The sequence below is a fragment of the Pistacia vera genome, unplaced genomic scaffold (genome assembly GCF_008641045.1).
Source record: "Pistacia vera cultivar Batoury unplaced genomic scaffold, PisVer_v2 Contig680, whole genome shotgun sequence".
NCBI lineage: Eukaryota > Viridiplantae > Streptophyta > Magnoliopsida > Sapindales > Anacardiaceae > Pistacia > Pistacia vera.
In genome coordinates, this window is record NW_022196535.1 from 338910 (window position 1) to 358016 (window position 19107).

General features: G+C 34.6%; 1 non-coding gene across 1 annotated transcript; it reads right to left on the reverse strand.

Moving 5' to 3' along the window:
• Positions 1–17447: 17447 nt before the first annotated feature.
• On the reverse strand, positions 17448–17554 carry LOC116113544. Its single transcript, XR_004125431.1, has one exon. It is a non-coding gene; the product is annotated as a small nucleolar RNA R71 (small nucleolar RNA).
• Positions 17555–19107: the final 1553 nt, after the last annotated feature.

Genomic DNA, 19107 nt, shown 5'->3' on the forward strand with positions numbered 1-19107 from the left:
AACAAAACATGAATGAATTCTAAATTTTTTTCAGAACGCATGTGTTATAGATCCTGAATGCACGACTATTGGAAAAATAACCAATGAAAACGCCTTCATCACTCCTAGAATCAAACTTGCCTAAATTCTCTCTATCATTCAAAATGTAGCATTTGCATCCAAACACATGAAAGCTTGAGAGATCAGGTTTCTTACCTTTCCACAGCTCATAGGGAGTTTGAACAGTACCTTTTCTGAGGTAAACTCTGTTGGAAATATGACAAGCCTAATAGCTTTGGCCCAAAGTCTTGTAAGAAGCTTTTTGACATTAAGCATCACCCTAGCCATCTCATGAAGCACTTTGTTTTTCCTCTCCACAACACCATTTTGTTGAGGTGTTTTTGGTGCTGAAAATTCATGGAATTGCCCTACAAATCACAAAAATTAGCAAAATCAGTATTCTCAAATTCCTTTCAATGGTCACTCCTAATTCTCACAATCTTTATGGCTGTTGAACTCTTCTCAACAAGTAACCTTTCAGCTAATTTCTAAAATGCATTGAAAGAATCAGATTTCTCATGCAAAAAGTCAACCCAAGTATATCTTGAAAAATCATTAACACAAACACATACCTCTTACCTCCCAAACTCTCAATTTGCATAGGACCCATTAGATCCATATGGAGCAATTCCAAAACACATGAGGTATTGAGATTAGATAAAGCTTTATAAGATATCCTATTTTGTTTACCTTATTGACATGGACCATACACATTACCTTTTGGAAGTTCAAGTTTTGATAGTCCTTTAACCATTTCTCTTTTTGAAAGTCTTACTAAGTCCTTGAAGTTTATGTGACCAAGTTTCTCATGCCACAAGTTTGTGGAATCTATTTTTGAGCTGAAACATGACACACGGTTAGAAAGCAAGTAACAATTGTCATTTGACATTTTTCCCTCAAGTAGAGAAACACCTTTACCATTCAAAATTTGGCATTTGTCCTTTAAGAATTGAACCACAAAATCTTTGTCACAAATTTGACTACTACTAATCAAATTAGCTTCCAAACCATCAACAAGTAAGACATCTTTCAAAATAAGAAAATCAGGAAGCACAATTGACCCTTTGCCAAGAATTTTACCTTTCTTACCATCTCTATAAGTGACATGCCCACTATCAACCGATTCAAGTCCAGTCAAGAGAGATTTATTACTTGTCATATGCCTTGAACAACCATTGTCTAAATACCAAAGATCATTTTGAAATGCAAGCAAAGAAGTATGAGACACAAAATAGTTCACATTAGCCTTAGGTTTCCAAACTCTTTTGGAAGATAAACCATTGTTAGTATTATGATTCACACTAGTAATAAAACTATGGTTTTTAAGAACTTTCTTCAAATAAGCAATAAACCTGAAGCATTTGAGTCTGATGTGACATTTCCTATTACAAAAATGGCAAATAGGAATGAATTTTGATACCTTCATAATTTGTCTCACAACAATACCTTCAACAGGAGTTTTGGTGCCCTTCACAAACATGCTTGCACTAGCTTTCGATGTGCTAGCACCAGGACTGAAACCCAAACCATACCGATCCCTGAAGGATTTTCCTTGACCAAGAACTTCATCAAGCTTAAGAAAACCTACATTCAACTTATCAATGATGGCCTTAGCTCTACAATAGTATACACATATAGATACGAAAATTAGTTACAGAAAGGAAAACTGTGACAAATACATATTTACAGCTATAAAAGTCAATATTTATAGCTAATTGAAATAATTTTAGTGATAAGATTTTCTCCCTCGAAGCTAATATTCATCTCTTGCTTTAACTTATTAAAACCATGGCAATAACTATTCATTTAGCTACAATGTATTAGCTATGGTAAAACATTATATCTAATTAATGTATTTGGCTATAGACATTTCATTTACATGGCATATAGTATCCTTATTAGCTACGAGTTTAACTATATAGCTATTATTTGTGCATTAGCTATAAAATATTGAAATTTGTAGCTAATTAATGTATCTAGCTATACAAATTTTATTTTCATGGTAGTAACAATATTATAGTATCATTATTAGCCACTAGTTTAAATATATAGCTAGTATGTGTGCATTATCTATAAATTATTTGAACTTATAGCAAATAAAGAATGTGAAAATTAATTTGCTACAATCCTTATAGTATGCAGCTATAGATATTCTAATTCATCCCGTGAGTAATTATATTTTTATTACTTATGAATTAAATAGTTATAGTCATAGTGTTAATCACACCTAAGGTCAATAGTAAATTAGAACGTTCAACCAATAGCTAACCTAAAAAGAACTCTTCAGCAAGCTAAGAGTGTGGGCTTTTTTAAAATAAAATTTTATTTTAAAGGATCTCTAAGGTTTTATTTATTTATTTATTTTTTTTATAATGATTTAAAACTAACACTTCATGAAATATAGATGATTTTAGGTATGAGATATGAGATATTATAAAAATTGGTAATGTTACATATTTGTATATATGGACTTGTATGTATGTTTTAGATGATGATAGCATTAATAATACTATTTATATTTAAGAATAACAACATTTGTTTATTGTTAATTATATATAAAAAAATGCAAGAAAATAGAAAAAACAAATTAAATCATATGAAATACGGTTAAAATTATAGGAGATATGATACAAATTAAATCATATAAAATACAACAAAATTACCTTTTTAAAAACTTTTTCATTGTTTAAGTTGGAGATTTATTTGCAAGTTCATTGTATGAACAAGAAATAAAGAATTCATTATGGAGCTTAGCAATGGTAGGATTTAAGTGGCTCTCGTCTCCCTGTGATTTAATAAATTGTTTAATAAATTGTTCTCAAGATATCAATTGCAATTGATTCAAACCACTTGTGATTTAATTCACAATATCTTTTCGTATTGTTTATAATAAGAATATAAGGTTGCTTATAAAAATTGAACTTAATTGGTGAATCACATGAGACTATGGTTAGCTTGTGTAACAACCCCACTATGTAAAGATTATTTATCTTATTCATCATTTGTAATTCAAATTATTTATCTTAAATATGTATAATTTAATTTTCTTCATTATAATTTATGTAATTTATCTTTTAAATGTGAATAATTTAATAAATAATTTATATACTGTACATCATAAATTATAAGATTAATTAATAAGATAATTTGTTTAACCTTAGTTATGGTGGACCTTATTATTATTTAAATAGCTTAAGCCCATGGACATTATTATTATTATTTAATTAGGTCAAGTCCATTGTTGCTAGGGGTGAGCATGAAATTAGGGTAGAATTGGAATCGACAGGTACACGAGAAACTGGTTTCGGTTCCTACCTAGAATCGGCCTGCATAGGCTAAGTTTCGATTCCTATTTTGTGGAACCAATTGATTCCAGTTCCAGTTCCTACGGTGTAGGAACCAAGAACTGGAACCAAAATCAGAACCTGGGTATGGATACCCAGCTAGGAACCAGGGTAAAAAAGTATTCTTAAAAAATGGGGGTTTTCTGTAATTTTTATTTTTACAAATCAAAAGTCAAAATACATAAAACAAAAATCTGAATCTGGGGTTTGTAATTTCACAAATTAGGGAAGAAGGGAAAAAAAAAAGTGAAGGTCGTCGCTCGTCGAAATCAAATCTCTGGTGCCAATCTCTGAGTCTCCTAGACGCCAAAGGTCGCCAATTCACTTCCTACCTATCAGTCTTCAACTTTGTATGCCCGTTGTTTCTCATTCGAGTGGTTAGACTTCTGGTTTTGGGCTCAATTGCTTCTTTGATATTAGGTGATACTTCTAAAAGCTACTTCTCTCTACATTTTTATTATCACTTGCCGTAAAAGATGAATGGCTTAATATGAACTATAAAGTGTTATCTATTAGCTTTTCTAAAATACAATTTTTTTTTATGGTATTTGTCTTCTCCGGTCATGACACTTGCTTCTTCAAAATGAAATTCCTAAACAGGACTTCGTTCCAAGCAAATCACACGGTTTTGGTTAATCAAGTAAGTGAAATTAAGTTTTTCTTGTTTCCCTTCTTATCACAAAACTTTATCTCTAATTCCTTGAACCCTAACATAACAATACTCCCAATTGTTTGTTTTTGGAGTCTTACTTCTAATTTTGTTTTTGTTCCTTTGTTTTTGTTTCAGTTAGGAGTGGGTTTAAGAATATCATAACGTACTCTCAATTGTTTGAAGAAGACCCAGTGCTGCTAACTTCCTTGGGTCTTTTTAAAGCACTAGTAAGTTTAATTTGATTTGTTTTACTTTATTTAGATTATTTAGTTATTTTTTGTTATCAATTTGGTTTGGTTTTAGACATTTAAATATTGATAGCAAATATGTTTATTAGTTTGCTGCTGGTTTTATCACTTTCATGTGGGTTCTTTGCAACTTTAATTAATACTTTAAGACATTCATAACCAAATATAGCCAATTTATGCTGTAATTGTATTTGCTGTTTGGCCAACATGAAGATATAATATTCAACCACTTTATTTTATTTTCTTATTCTAAGTTAATGGTGATATTAAATAATGAATTGGTTTTATATCAATATCATATTATTATATTAAGCCACTGCCAACAATTTTCCTTTTTTGTTTTTGGCTGTTAGTGTTAGTGTTAAAATGGAGTTATCTGTGATGTCACGTACTCACAAAACAACTCTTAAGCTCTTTACTTGAAAGTAAGAAGTTTATATCTTGATTATGTGGTTAATAGTTTTCAAGAAATTTATAATGTTAAGTAGATCTCTTTGAGATTAAGATTCTCTTTGAAGGTTCTTTGCTGTTGCTGTTGCTTTGCCTGATGATATAATAATGGGCTCTAAATGCATATCCTTTTTCCAGGAAGTGTGTTCAGCATTGTAAATTAGTTTCATTTATTGAAATTAGATCTCATCATAGACTACACAGATGGATGATTTACACAGATTGATGATTTACTTTACATGAATGTGCAAAATTCTGTGATGCAATCAAAACTGAGATAGAAAACCATAGTTTTTATTGACTAAGTAATACAAAATCACCATAGGTATTTGTTCGAAAAACACCATTGTTTTAGCAGAAGGCAAGATGCTCATAGAGGGAATTTTTCAGGTTAGGAAAGTATTTCCTTTAAGAGCTGCTCTGCAGGCATTTGACTTACATCAGAAACATATTTCTTAAAATTTGTGATTGCTTTTAGTTTTTTTGCAGTGGATTTCCTTCGTTGGAGGTCCTTCGTTGGAGGACAGAGATAAGTCAAATGCAGTAGACATTCTAATAGTGATTTTGTGATAAAGATAATTTACATAGGGATTTCCTCTATTGGAGGATAGAGATAAGTCACTCAAGCTACTTGTAGGGCATGACTTCTTTGGTGGTGATACACTAACTAAAAATGGGAATAGACGATGGGAAGAGAAGTTCATGATGATGCTTACAACTCAAAGTCAACAATCCTCAACAAATAACCAAATTCCTTTTGATGAAATTGTAGGTTATTTTGAAAACTGCATATATATTGTGAAAACCATTTTTCTTTTACATTAATCATAAAGTGATATGCAATTATTACATTAGTCTATATGAATAATTTATCTTTTTTTTTTTTTTTTTTTTCAAATTTGATATTGCAGGTTAGTAGAAATTCGTAAATGGTCAGAAAAGGTTGCTATGACATTGAAGCATTCATATTTTGTTAAAAAAAATCAGTTGATAACATTTTAATTACTAGGATGAAGGATTTTATGAGTAGACAATGTTTTAGTTGAAGATGACTTTATTAATGTTTTATTTTTTATATTAAAATTTTTCTTATGACGTCATGTTATCTATTTAATATAAAAATATTGCTATAAATTTGTAATTATTATTAAATTTGTTAATTATAGCAATATTTGTTACAATTAATTTTGATCGAAGCAATAAACTATAAGTTCTTGATATAAATTATTTGTTCCATTGCAAATAATTATAATATTTATCCAAAAATTAAAAGTATTCATAACAAGTAATTTCAATATTTAGCTGTTCACACACTATGCTCATAGTAATATTTTTTTCATATATAGATATGATTTCTATATGTTCGTAGTAGATAATTTAATATTTAGCTACAAACTCATTATATATGTAGTAAATAATCTTTTTATTTAGTTACGAATTTAGTGGTTACATAGCTAAAATGTTAATATATTTGCCATGGGCATTATTTTTGTAGCAAAAATTTTCAAGTATTAGTTATAAATTTATATTTGTGCGGCTAAAATGTAAACATAGCTATACAAACTATTCTCCATGGCTATAAAGGCAAAGCTTTTATTACAAGCTTATTATTATTATGGCAAAAACATTTAAGTTTTTAGTTACATATTAATCTCATCCATAGCAAAAATTATAAATTGTTAGCTATGTAAGCAAAAAGTTACATGGCTAACTTGTAGCTGTGCCACTTCTAGCTATGATAAGCTACAAAATATTGCATTCGTAGCTAAACCATTTAGTTACGCAAATTCATATTTTTAGTTACAATGAACACCACAGCTAGAAATGCATAATGTTGTAGTAGCCTTAGTTAGTTTAGCAGTAAGCACTACAATCTTTTCAGACAAGGCTTTCTTTTACTTCAACAATGTTTCATTTTCAATTCAAAGAGTGCAACTTTTTCACAGCCTTGAGCCATTGATCATACATCATATCATATACTTCTTGTTGTTCAACATAGATATCTATTGTGTAGATATCTATTGTGTCATTTGAAGACTCACTCTTATCATCATCTTGATTCACGGTAAAAGCAAGAACATTTTCATCATCACCGTACTCATCTTCTTCACTCTCATCTTGATCACTCTCACTCAAAGTGGCAGCCATAGCTTTACCTTTCTTCTTTTTCAATGTGTTAGTACACTCAGATTGTATATGCCCAAACCCCTCACACTCAAAGCACTTGGTACCCTTATTTTTCATTTCTTTATCTTTCGAAAATCTTTTTGAAAAGCTATCAGGGGTTTATTGGTAATAAAATATTTTCACAAAAGGGTTTTTTTGCCATTTCCACTCTTAAAAGGTTTTTTTGAGTTTTTCTTCAAAAAACTTTGCAAAATTCTTTGTAAGTAAGCACAACTTTCATCATCCAAGCCACTTGAATGCACATTTTAAAAAATTTAGCATATACCTCATGTTTGAGAGCCAAACCTTTGCTCGGTTTTTTATTATCCCATCATTTCAGATTCAGCTCATAGGTTTGGAGAGAGCCAATGAGTTTGTCAATGTCCATGGCATCCACATCACGACATTCTTCAATAGTGGTCACTTTTGATATAAACCTTTGGGGAAGTGAGCAAAGAAATTTCCTCACAAGTTCAGCATTAGAATATGTTTTTCTCAAAGTAAAACATTTATTAGAAATGTCATAGACCCTACCATGAAAATCAGTGATAGTCTCATCATCATGCATCTTCAAATTTTCAAAATTAGTCACAAGTCTTCTAAGTCTATTTCGTTTAATAACACTAGTGCCCTCATTTTTTACTTGTAGCATATCCCAAGCATCATTGGAACGTTCACAGTTGGCTGTGACTTTCATTTGATTAACATTAACAGCATTAAACAAGGCATGAATGGCTTTAGAGCTATAGTTTGAAAGAGTTAACTCATCAGCAATCCAACTAGCAACCAGTTTTGGTCTAGACACCTCATTTTCAACAATAACTGGAGCTGTCCAACCATCCACAACTGTGGACCATACTCTTTCATCAATTGATTTGAGAAAGGCATGCATCTTAGGTCTCCATATATAATAGTTAGGTCCTTCTAACTGAGGTGGTCTATGAGCAAAACCTCCTTCAATAAAGAAACTCATGGTGAAAAATAATCAAACAGATGCTAGCAAAGCAAATGGAAGTGCACACACAGACACGCAGTAGATCTAAAACAAAACGCAACAATAGATCAGATTTCGTCCAAACATAAGACCAATTAGATGCACAAAAAAACAAGCAAAATGGGTAAGGATAAAACTAAAACAACTATTTAGAACAAGCTCTGATACCACTTGTTAGAGTTGGTGAACTCTATTCAAAGTTTAGGTACCCATTTTAAAGATGCAATGGAAGAAATTTACCAAGTTGATTAAGCAAGTCAAGTTAGAACAAATAAAAAATAATAACAAACTGTAATTGTAAAGCACACTGGCATATACATGGTTCAGCTAAATCAACTTTTAGCCTACATCCATGGGACCTCGTCCAGATCGAAGCAAATCCACTAATCTACAAACATTACAAGATATAGTTCAAAGTTGATTTTAGCAAGAGCAAAGAGAACTCCCTGTTCTAGTTACACTAAACACCACCCTTTGAATCTTTAATGCCTTGTTGCTCCTCGGATCTCTTCACACCAGGTTCACTCCAGGAAAATGCTTGAGCTCCACCCAAGCTTCAGTTGTTGAAGACATGCTCCAACATTAGCAAAGGAACCACGTTCCAGCCGCCATTCAACAATGAAGATAAACAAGAAAGTTTCTAGCACAAACCCATATAAAAGAACCTAACCAAGAACAACTCTTTGAAAAGTTCAGAGCACCAACGAAAAAGATATTCATGTTCAAAAGGAAAAACAAACAAGGAAGAAGATGAACTTCCTTTTAGCTTAGCAAAGATGAAGGATGATAAGTGTTTGGCATAATAACATAAGTTGAACATTTGAGAAGTAAAACTCTCTGAAAATTTCAGAGCACAAGCAAATGAAATATCAAAGGTTAGGTTCACAAATGAGCACGAATGAAGATGATATAGACCAATTTCATGCTCCCCAATTCTTGCCAAGGCAGCAAACAAGGGCTGACATATGTTGGTCCAAAAATGGAAAAGATTTCATCTATCTTTTGGAACCACAACCAAAAACGGAAAAAGCTTATTTCCTTGGACCACAAGAGGATATTAGGACACTTGTAGGTGCTTCTCATGACAACACAACAGATGGATAAAAAAAATCTCTTCTGATAAAGATAAAAACGCAACTTGTGAAAAATGAGTCAGACATGTGATGTTAGCACAATAGAAAACGAAGTAAAATGCGAAATGAAATACAACATGCATATGTCTGACATAAGTGTGCAAGCACACATCCACTGTGAGCACACATAAAATGAAAACGCAAAGGGCATAAGCCTGACATAGCTGAACACGTGGAGGACAAAAAGAATTCCAACTTTTTGTTGGACCACAATCATATCTTTTTTTTTTTTTTTTTTTTCTTACGAGACCACAAACAATGCCTTACATCATTTTAGGACCACATAAGGAAATTGTGACACATGTAAAGTTAGGTCACACAAGAATATCATGAATCAAAATAAGCTTGATGGGCAAGACAACAAAGAGAAAATGCCACATGGAAAAACGTGTCAGATAGTAGATGCTTGCATAGAAGAACGATGTGTGCTCATATTTGCTTAACAATTCATTGTCCACCATAACATAAGTTTGACAAAAATATCAACAAACTAAAATAAAGTGAATTTGATGAAGGATTTTTTATGAACCCGTCAATGGAACTAATCTTATCTTAGCACTAAGACCCCTACATATCTCACAATTTCAAGAAGAATAAAATATATGAGAGTAGGTTTGTTGTTTGTGATGTTTCTTTATTTCATATAGTGTCAAGTTCAAGTGCAACAAGAAAGAAAGTTAGGTTGGTAATTGAACTCAATGAACCATTACTAATGATCAAGTACTTGAAACACAAAAGGTAAGTACTATTGTTCAATGTTAGGATAGATAATAATGTTGACTACTAAAGTAGCAACAAATTGTAAAGGTTTTGATTAAGGGGAAAATTTCTATTTTTCTTATTGAAGAATTGTAGTTTAAAAGCTTGGGTAAAATAAGACTTTCAAGACTAAATATCTTGATAAGTCAACATAGTAAAACATTCTAATATCCTAACATCTCCCCTTAATGAAAACCTCTACAATTTGTTGCTACTTTAGTAGTCAACATTACCAGCTATCCTAACATCTCCCCTTAATCAAAACTTCTATACATTTCACTTCTTTGGTGATTAACATTGCCATATTCTGTCATCTTGCATTCACAAAAAACCTACAATAATTCATCTCAAATGAGTGAATTTCCTAGGCACAAATTACGCAAACAAAACTGCCACCAACAAAGAACTGAATGAGAAATCAACAGAAATCAACAAACTGAGCTACAACTTGAGTAACATCAGCAACTTTAGTAACCATAACTCAACTTACTACATTAACTAACTACAACATCTTACAGTAGGCAAAATAACTGCAACAATTGATGATCTCAGCAGGTGAAGTAACAGAAAAATTCAAATAGTCCTACCATGAAAAATTTTGAATTATCTTGCTGAAGGTGAAGCACTAGAATCACATATTCCTTTTATGGTGAGTTTTCCTCGAAGTGTTTCAAATCTAGAAACTAGAAGAGCTTTAGTGAATAGATCTGCCTTTTCATATTTAGTTGGAACATATTGCTCTTTAAGTTTATTGGTCGTGACCTGTTCTCGGATATAATGAGCATCTTGCTCAATGTGCTTAGTCTTACCATGAAAGACAGGATTGGAAGCAAGAGAACCAACACTTAATTTGTCAAACCAGATGACAGCGATTTTAGGCAGTGTAACGCCCCGCATGAGGTACGTTGTTATTGTTTCCTCTTTCGCTCTTATTTGAGTTGGTTTTGGTATTATTGTTTGATTGAGTGTTGTGTTGAATGCTTGCCCTAAAATTGGTTGAAAATAGAAGAAGTTTAGTGTACCAAGTTTCGTCGGGGCGAAGAAGGATCTTCGCCGCGGCGAAGATGTGTTGAAACCACGGGAAACTCTCTGGACAGTTTCGCCGCGGCGACAGGCCGAATAAAATGTTAGTTAAGTTTTAGATATTTTCTTCCCTAAGGGCAATTTGACCATTCTACCCCTAATTAGCAGGAAAAGTGGGGAGTTAATTGTAAGGATTTTTCATGGAGAATATGTTGATATGGGGGTGAGTTTGTAATGAATCAAAGGATATAGATGGAATTCCCAAAGAAGAGTAAGGGCAAAATGGGAATGCTTTGGTATAAATTTCATTAAAAGGAATTAAGAGTTAGCAAACCCCTCATTCTTCTTCTCAAAAACGCAACTCTCCATTCTTGTTCCTCTCAACTTCTCTTTTCTTTTGATCAAGGAGTTCCAAGGGGTTTTTGAAGTGATTTGGGGTAGAAAATCAACCTAAGGCTTCCTAAGGTAAGGATTCTTACTTTGGTTGTGTAACTTTGTGAGTTTTAGCTTATATTGAAGTTAAGGGTTTTTGTTCTTTTGGTTAAGAGTAGAGAAAAAGTCAAGCAAACCAAGTGAAAGGAAGAGTTGGTGAAGTCTCTCCATAACAAGGTAAGTAAACCCCAACCCAAGTTGAGATTTAAGAATTTTCTTGATTAGGGTTTTGATAGAAATGATGTATGTATGTGATATACATGTGATATGCCATGTATGAAGGCTTAAATAGAGATTTCTATGCCTTGTGATTGTTTATTCTTTGCAAATATGAGAAATGAGTTGTTGGGTTGGAAAGGTAGTTTGAGATGGAATTGAAGGGGTATTGTGGATCCCTTTTTGGAAGTGCTTTCTTTGACAGGTTTTATGGTTATGTGAAGGGGTTTCTCCCTATTTTGGATGGTTAGAAAAAGTTTTAGAATCATTGCTATATTAGAGTTTTATAGTGCACATGAGTTGTTTGATGAAATGCCTAATAGAGGTTTGAGTATGAGTAGTGAACCTTAATTCTTGCAACATTGCATGTTGGCATTTCATAAGTGCATTAGTGGAGATGAACCATCCATAGGCACTAATTGTGCATTGAAAAGTGACCTAAGAAAGTGTAGGAAACTTGTGTATGCAATTACCCTATGAGTAGAGAGCTTGGTGGATACAACTACTCTAAGAGTAGAGAGAATGAAAAATGCTAGAATAGAGTGAATTAGAAGAGTAGAATAGATGGGTTGATGCTTTGTGATCATCACCCGATAGTTATGGGAATCGGGTTGATGCTTTGTGATCACCACCCGAATAGCCCTTAGAGATGGGTCGATGCTTTGTGATCGTCACCCGATGAGTAGTAGAAATGGGTAGATGCTTTGTGACCACTACCCGGTTAGTTGTTAGATAAGTGGGTTGATGCTTTGTGACCATCATCCAACATTTAGTAGAAGCGGGTTGATGCTTTGTGATCATCACCCGACAGTGACTAGAGACGGGTTAATGCTTGGTGATCGTTACCCAAAAGTCATGAGAAACGGGTAGGTGCTAGGTGGTCTCCACCCGATAGTTAGGAAAACCGAGTAGGTGCTTTGTGATCCCCACTCGGTAGTCACTAAGAACGGGTTGGTACTGTGTGAATTCCACCCGATAGTCATGGAGAGTGAGATGGTGCTGTGTGAACGCCATCCGGCCGTACCTCCGGTAAGATGAGGCCATGATGTTTAGTAGAAACAGATATAGAAACAGAAATAGAAAAAGGAAAGAATTAAGAGTTATACATACGGGGACAGACAGATAGAGAGTTTTACTTACTGAGCATTATTTTGTGCTCACCCCGTTATTTTCCTTTGTGGATGCAGGATCTAGGTGATGATGCAGTCGGAGGGGCGTCGGCAAGCGAAGAGAGATAGCTACACTGTTTCCCCTGTTTTATCTTTTAAAATGCATTTTTTATAAACAGTACTCTTTGTGTATAAAAGACATATGAATTGAAATGAAAAGAAAACTTTGGGCCCAATTTTACATTGTTATTATGCATGCATTTTACTAGTTTTCAGTAGTTGTTACAGGCAGTTGAAGACCAATTTCTGAAAACAGACTATAAAATCAGGCCAATTCAGTTGAGCCTTGTGCAAGAGCTCTATATTCTGCCTCTGTGGATGAAAGGGCCACAACCTTTTGCTTCCTTGAAGTCCATTGAATCATGCTAGATTAAAGAAAAACACAATAACCCTTAGCGGATCTTCTGTCCAAGGGATTACTAGTCCAATCGGCATCTGTATAACAAGCCAAATTAAGTCTGTGGCTAGCACAAAATTGAGACCAAAGGTGGAGGTGCCCTTGAGATATCTAAGTAGCCTCTTACACGCTTGCCAATGCAACTGAGTTTGAGCTTTTAGGAACTGGCTGAGCTTATTCACAGAGTAAGAGATATCGAGCTTGGACAAGGTCAAACACTGCGAGGCACCAGCTGTATTCTTGCAAAGAGCTAGATTATCAAAGATTTCACTGTCTTTAAGAGTGAGTCTAGTCTCAACAGCCATAGGAGTAGAGCAAGGCTTACAATCCATCATATTCGTTTTAACTAGCAAATCTTTGGTATACTTCTCTTGGTTCATATGAAGACCTTTCTCATTCCTTGTCATCTCAAAACCAAGAAAATATTTGAGTGATCCTAAGGCTTTCAAAGCAAATTGAGTGTTAAGGTTAGCAACAGTCTGTTGAACTAGCAGGAGTCATTTCCTGTTAGCAGTATATCATCTCCGTATACTAAAACATACATCAATTTGCCTCGGTTTTGATACAAAAAGAGACTAGGGTCTACTAGAGAGTGAACAAAACCCCAACCAAGAAAGGCCTTTTTAAGCTTATCAAACTAGGCCCTAAGGGCCTGTTTAAGACCATAAAGAGCATTGGTCAATTGAAAAACATGATGAGGATGCTTAGCACTAACAAAACCTTTAGGCTGAACCATATACACCCTTTCACTAATGTCCCTATTCAAAAAGGCATTTTTGATTTCCACCTGCTGAATATCCCATCCAAAACTTACTACCAAACTCAGAATTACTCGAATGGTTGGAGACTTGACCATGGGGCTGAATGTCTCAAGATAATCTATCCAAGGAGTCTACTGAAAACCTTTTGCAATTAACCTGGCCGTAAACCTTTGAATAGAGCCATCTGGGTTAGTTTTAACTTTGAAAACCCACTTGTAACCTACTGGATGCATCTCAGAAGTGACTGAAACTAGCTATTAGGAATGATTACAGAATAAGGCATCATACTCAGCCTGCATAGTAGCCTTCCAAGATGGATGAGGGAGTGTCTCTGACACAGTGACTGGTTCTTTAGTCTCAAGGGATAAGGAAGATAATAGAGCAGTGTTGTGAGCTTTGGCTATGGCTCTAGTCTACATAGGGTGAGTATTTTTGTCACGAGATATGGTTGCTACTAAAGGTAAATTCACTATAAGTGGGACAATATTATAGGAGTTGTTAGAAGTAATTATGACAGGTGATGATAAAGATTCTGTAGACCAAGTAATTGGAGTTGGGAACATAGGGGATAAGGAAATGGTTTTAGAAACATCTAGACTAGTGGACATCGAGGGGAAGGAAGACACATTTGGACTGGAATGTCAAAACTGGACTAGAATGTGTTCTGATTGATGATTTCAATTGATCATGTGCAATAGGACTGTGAAGAGTTGAGGATGCAGGTGAAGAGTTAAGAGAGGACTCCAATTTAGTAGACGGAATATGCCAAGTTGAAGTAGTAGAGGAAGGTAAAGGTAGCTCAAAACTGAAAGGTGGGTCGGATGAAACTGGAATAAAATGGGCAGAATTTTGAAATGGAAAATCTAAGTCATCAAACTTGACACTTTGACAAATGTATAATGCACCAGAGGAAGCTAAGCATTTATATCCTTTGTGATGTAGAATATAACCAACAAAGGTACATTTGGTAGTGTGGAAGTTAAATTTATGACTACTGTAGGGTTTAAGGAAAGGGTAAACTGCACATCCAAAGATTCTAATGGCAGAATAGTTAGGGATAGTGTGGAACAACTTTTTAAAGGAGGATAAATTGTTCAAAACAGGTGTGGGAAGTCTGTTTGTGAGATAGGCAACTGTTTGAAAAGCAAACCACCAAAGCTTAAGTGGCATGCTAGTTTGGGCAAAAAGAGTTAACCCCTATTCCACAAGTTGTTTATGCTTCCTTTCTACCCTTTCATTTTGTTGGTGAGTATGTGGGCAAGGGTGTCTAAAAAGGATACCATGATCTTTAAAGTAAGGAACTAGGCTCCTATACTCACCTCCCTAGTCCATTTAGACACATTTCAAACATGTATCAAATTTTTTTTCAACTAACTTGTGAAATTGGGTAAAAACAGTATAGGTATTGGACTTGGTTTTTTAGAGGAAAAATCCAAGTAAATTTGGTGTGATCATCCAGAAATTGGATGTAATACTTAAAGCTTTCAAGTGAAGGGACACAGGAAGGTCCCCAAAGGTCTGAGTATTTGAGTTCAAGAGGTTTAGAAGCTTGAAATGTGGACTTAGGATAAACAGATTGGTGCAACTTGCCAAATTAACAAGCTTGGCAAAAGGTTATGTCAGTTTTTGTATGAAAGAGAATTTCTAGGTTTTTAAGAATGTTTGTGAGCACTAAAACATTGGGATGCCTGATAATCCGAGGATTATACTATTTTATTTAGAATTTTTAACCGGATTTTGGATACTTCTTAATTCGTTTATGCCTGAATTGCTACTTAATTTCACATATTTTCTATTTTAGGCCAAAACGTGTATTTTGAGCGAATAATGAGCGGATTGGAGTTTCTGGACCCAGAAGCAAGCGAATCTCAGAATTTAGGAAAGTTCTGAAGCAGAGTTGAAGCACTATGAAGCTTGTTCCCATGGGAAAGCATCGAAGATCGAAGATTCAAGCAAGGAAGTAAGCGGAGGGCAATTCTGTAAATTCAGAATTTTTCAGGAAGGTTTGCCGTGGTGAAGTTTGTGAAATTTTGTTTTCTCCAAAACGCACAATTTTATTTTAGGAAAGGTTTTAGGTTTTGGGCGAACTATATAAGAGAAACCTTGCCATTTTGAGGGGGGTTCGTTGGGGTTCGTCTGGTTTTTGTCTAAGTTCATCTTTGTTTTAGAGTAGTTTTGACCTTTTCGGATAGAAGGAGAGAAGATTTGAGCTTTAATCTTGTGGATTCCTCAACTAGGTGAGATCTTTACTCTTTTCTCTTTGTTTCAATATGTTGACTACTGTGTTTACTGTTTTTCTTGCTATTTGTGTTAATTTAGTTATGAACTAACCCATTTTGGGTTAGGGTTTTGATGGAATTCGGATTTCTATGGATTAATAAATTGATTATTGTTGCTTTTATATTCTATTGCATAGATTGAACATGATGAGATTGAGAAATGGATCATGTTGAGCTTCTTGGGTAAGCACCATTGTTGTTTTGAATGCTAGAGATAGATTTGAGAAACAATGAAATCAATCTAGGATTTCATTAGCTTAATGAACTTGGATTTGTTAATCTTCAAATTGTTGGGTGCGGAAGATTAATAGGGAAAAGTAGGAATTCATAGCCTAAGAAGGTATGTTTTACAACTTAGGGAATTCAATTTGCCATCCGTGCATGTGAGTGTAAAAGTAGCATAATTTGTAGAATTAACACATAAGATCCTAATAAAGTCAAAACCCTAACCGTTTGCTTTACTTGATATTACTCTTGCTTTTAGTAATTAGTCTTTTAATTGCATAGTAGATTTTGCCTTCAATTTAGTTTTATATTCTCCCATAAATCCAAACACTTTTGGTTTCTCCAACTTGAAAACAAAATAGAAAAATTAGTGCTTAGCAATCAATCCTTGTGGGAATGATACTCACTCATCACTTTATTACTTTATGTGACTAGTGCACTTGCTATACTTGCATGTTGTAGTAACAACGCATCAAGTTTTTGGCGCCATTGCCAGGGATTGATTTTTTTTTTTTTAACATTGAATTTTCTTGAGTTAGCTAGATTAGAGTTTTTTTTTTTTTTTTTTTTTTTTTTTTTTTTTTTTTTTTTTTTTTTTTTTTTTTTTTTTTTTTTTTTTTTTGTTCTTTTATGTTAGTTAGCGATCTCACGTTTTCTTTCGTTCTGTGTAGTTTATGCAAAGAGCGAGACGTCAGCCAGTGGTTCCTGTAGATCCAGAGATTGAAAGAACCGTAAGAAAGCTTAACATAGAGAGAAGAGAAAGAGAGGCCATAGCTGTTGAGATGGTAGAAAATAGAACATTAAGGGAATTCTCAGTTCCCTCAGTTGATGGCAGTGGGTCAAGTATTACTAGACCAGCAGTACAAGCCAACACTTTTGAAATAAAGCTGGCAATCATCTAGATGATCCAGCAGTCGGTACAGTTTAAGGGAGATTTGAAGGAAGATCCAAATCTGCATATTGCAAATTTTTTTGAGATTTGTGATACTTTCAAGTCAAACGGAGTGTCAGATGACACCATCAGATTGAGATTGTTCCATTTCTCATTGAGGGACAAAGCAAAGGCATGGTTAGTGGCACTACCACCAGGGACAATCACAACCTGGAATGAATTAGCATAGAAGTTCCTGACCAAATTCTTTCCTCCAGCAAAATCTGTGAAGATGAGAAATGATATCACATCATTTGTCCAAGAAGAGTCTGAATCATTATATGAGGCTTGGGAAAGATACAAGGAACTACTGAGGAGGTGTCCACACCATGGGTTGCCAATTTGGATGCAAGTCCAAACGTTTTACAATGGATTGATGGTTAATGTGCAAACCATGGTGGATGCAGCATCAGGAGGAACATTGCAAAATAAGACATCGGAAGAAGCTCATGAGTTGCTTGAGGTTTTGGCAAGTAACAACTATCAAAGACCGAATGAGAGGATGCAGTCGAAGAAATCTATGGGTCTTCATGAAGTTGATGCATACACAGGTACTTCAACCCAACTTATAGCACTTCAGAAATAGTTGGGAAGTATGTAGGTAAATTCTATTCAAGCACCTCAACTAACTTGTGAATTTTGTGCAGGTGGTCATGTGAGCAGTGAATGCCAAGTGGGGAACACGCTTGCTTTAGCGTCTTCATCATTAGAACAGGTTAACTACTTGGCAGGAAATCAGAGGCAACTGAACAATCTGTACTTCAACACATATAATCCTGGTTGGAGGAATCATCCGAACCTATCTTGGGGCAATCAGAATCAACAGAATCAGTAGAACAATCAATGGAACCAAAGAACGAACCCAAAAAACCAAGCAAGGGTGAACAATCAACCAGGAGAGCAAAGATTGACAAAACTGGAGGATATGTTCGGAAAGTTTATGACCACAGGTTTCATGAATGAGACAAGGATGAATTTTAGAAACCAAGGGCCGTCCATTCGAAACTTGGAGGTACAAGTGGGTCAATTGGCCGATAAGCTCAATGAGAGACCACAGGGCTCCCTACCAAGCAATACAGTGACAAATCCATGAGAACAAGTGAATGCAATAACACAAAGAAGTGGAACAGTGTTAGGAGAAGTTGAGAAAGAAAGGAAGGATGCGAGTTCACCAAGTAAAGCGAAGGAAGATTCGGATGAAGAAGTAGATGAAGAGATCATTGCTAAAGAAAAACCAACAAGTCTTGGGAAAGATAAACAAAAGCAAAGGAAAGAGAAATTGCTAGTTTCCGAGATACCACTAGGATTAGCATATCACAGTCTTCCGATGCCTTTTCCTCAGAGGCCGAGAAAAGAAAATCAGGATAATCAGTTCATTAAATTTCTTGAGGTATTTAAAAAACTGCATATTAACATTCCTTTTGCAGATGCCTTGCAACAGATGACGAGCTACGCAAAATTTCTCAAGGACATTTTGTCGAATAAAAGGAAGTTGGAAGAGGAGGAAACATTGATTCTTATAGAGGAGTGTAGTGCCATTCTACAGAAAAAGCTGCCACCGAAACTCAAGGATCCAGGGAGTTTTACTATTCCTTGTGTTATAGGAAATATCACCTTTGATAGAGTTTTGTGTGATTTGGGTGCAAGTATAAATCTTATGCCTTTTTCTGTTTTTAGGAAACTAGGAATTGGAGAAGTAAAACCGACAATCGTGTGCTTGCAGCTTGCAGATAGATCCATCAAGCATCTGAAGGGAATTGTTAAAGATGTGCTGGTTAAGGTGGACAAATTTATTTTTCCGGCAGATTTCTTTGTGTTGGATATGGAAGAAGACAAGGAGATTCCTCTTATCCTGGGATGACTATTTCTGGCTACCAGAAGAGCCTTAA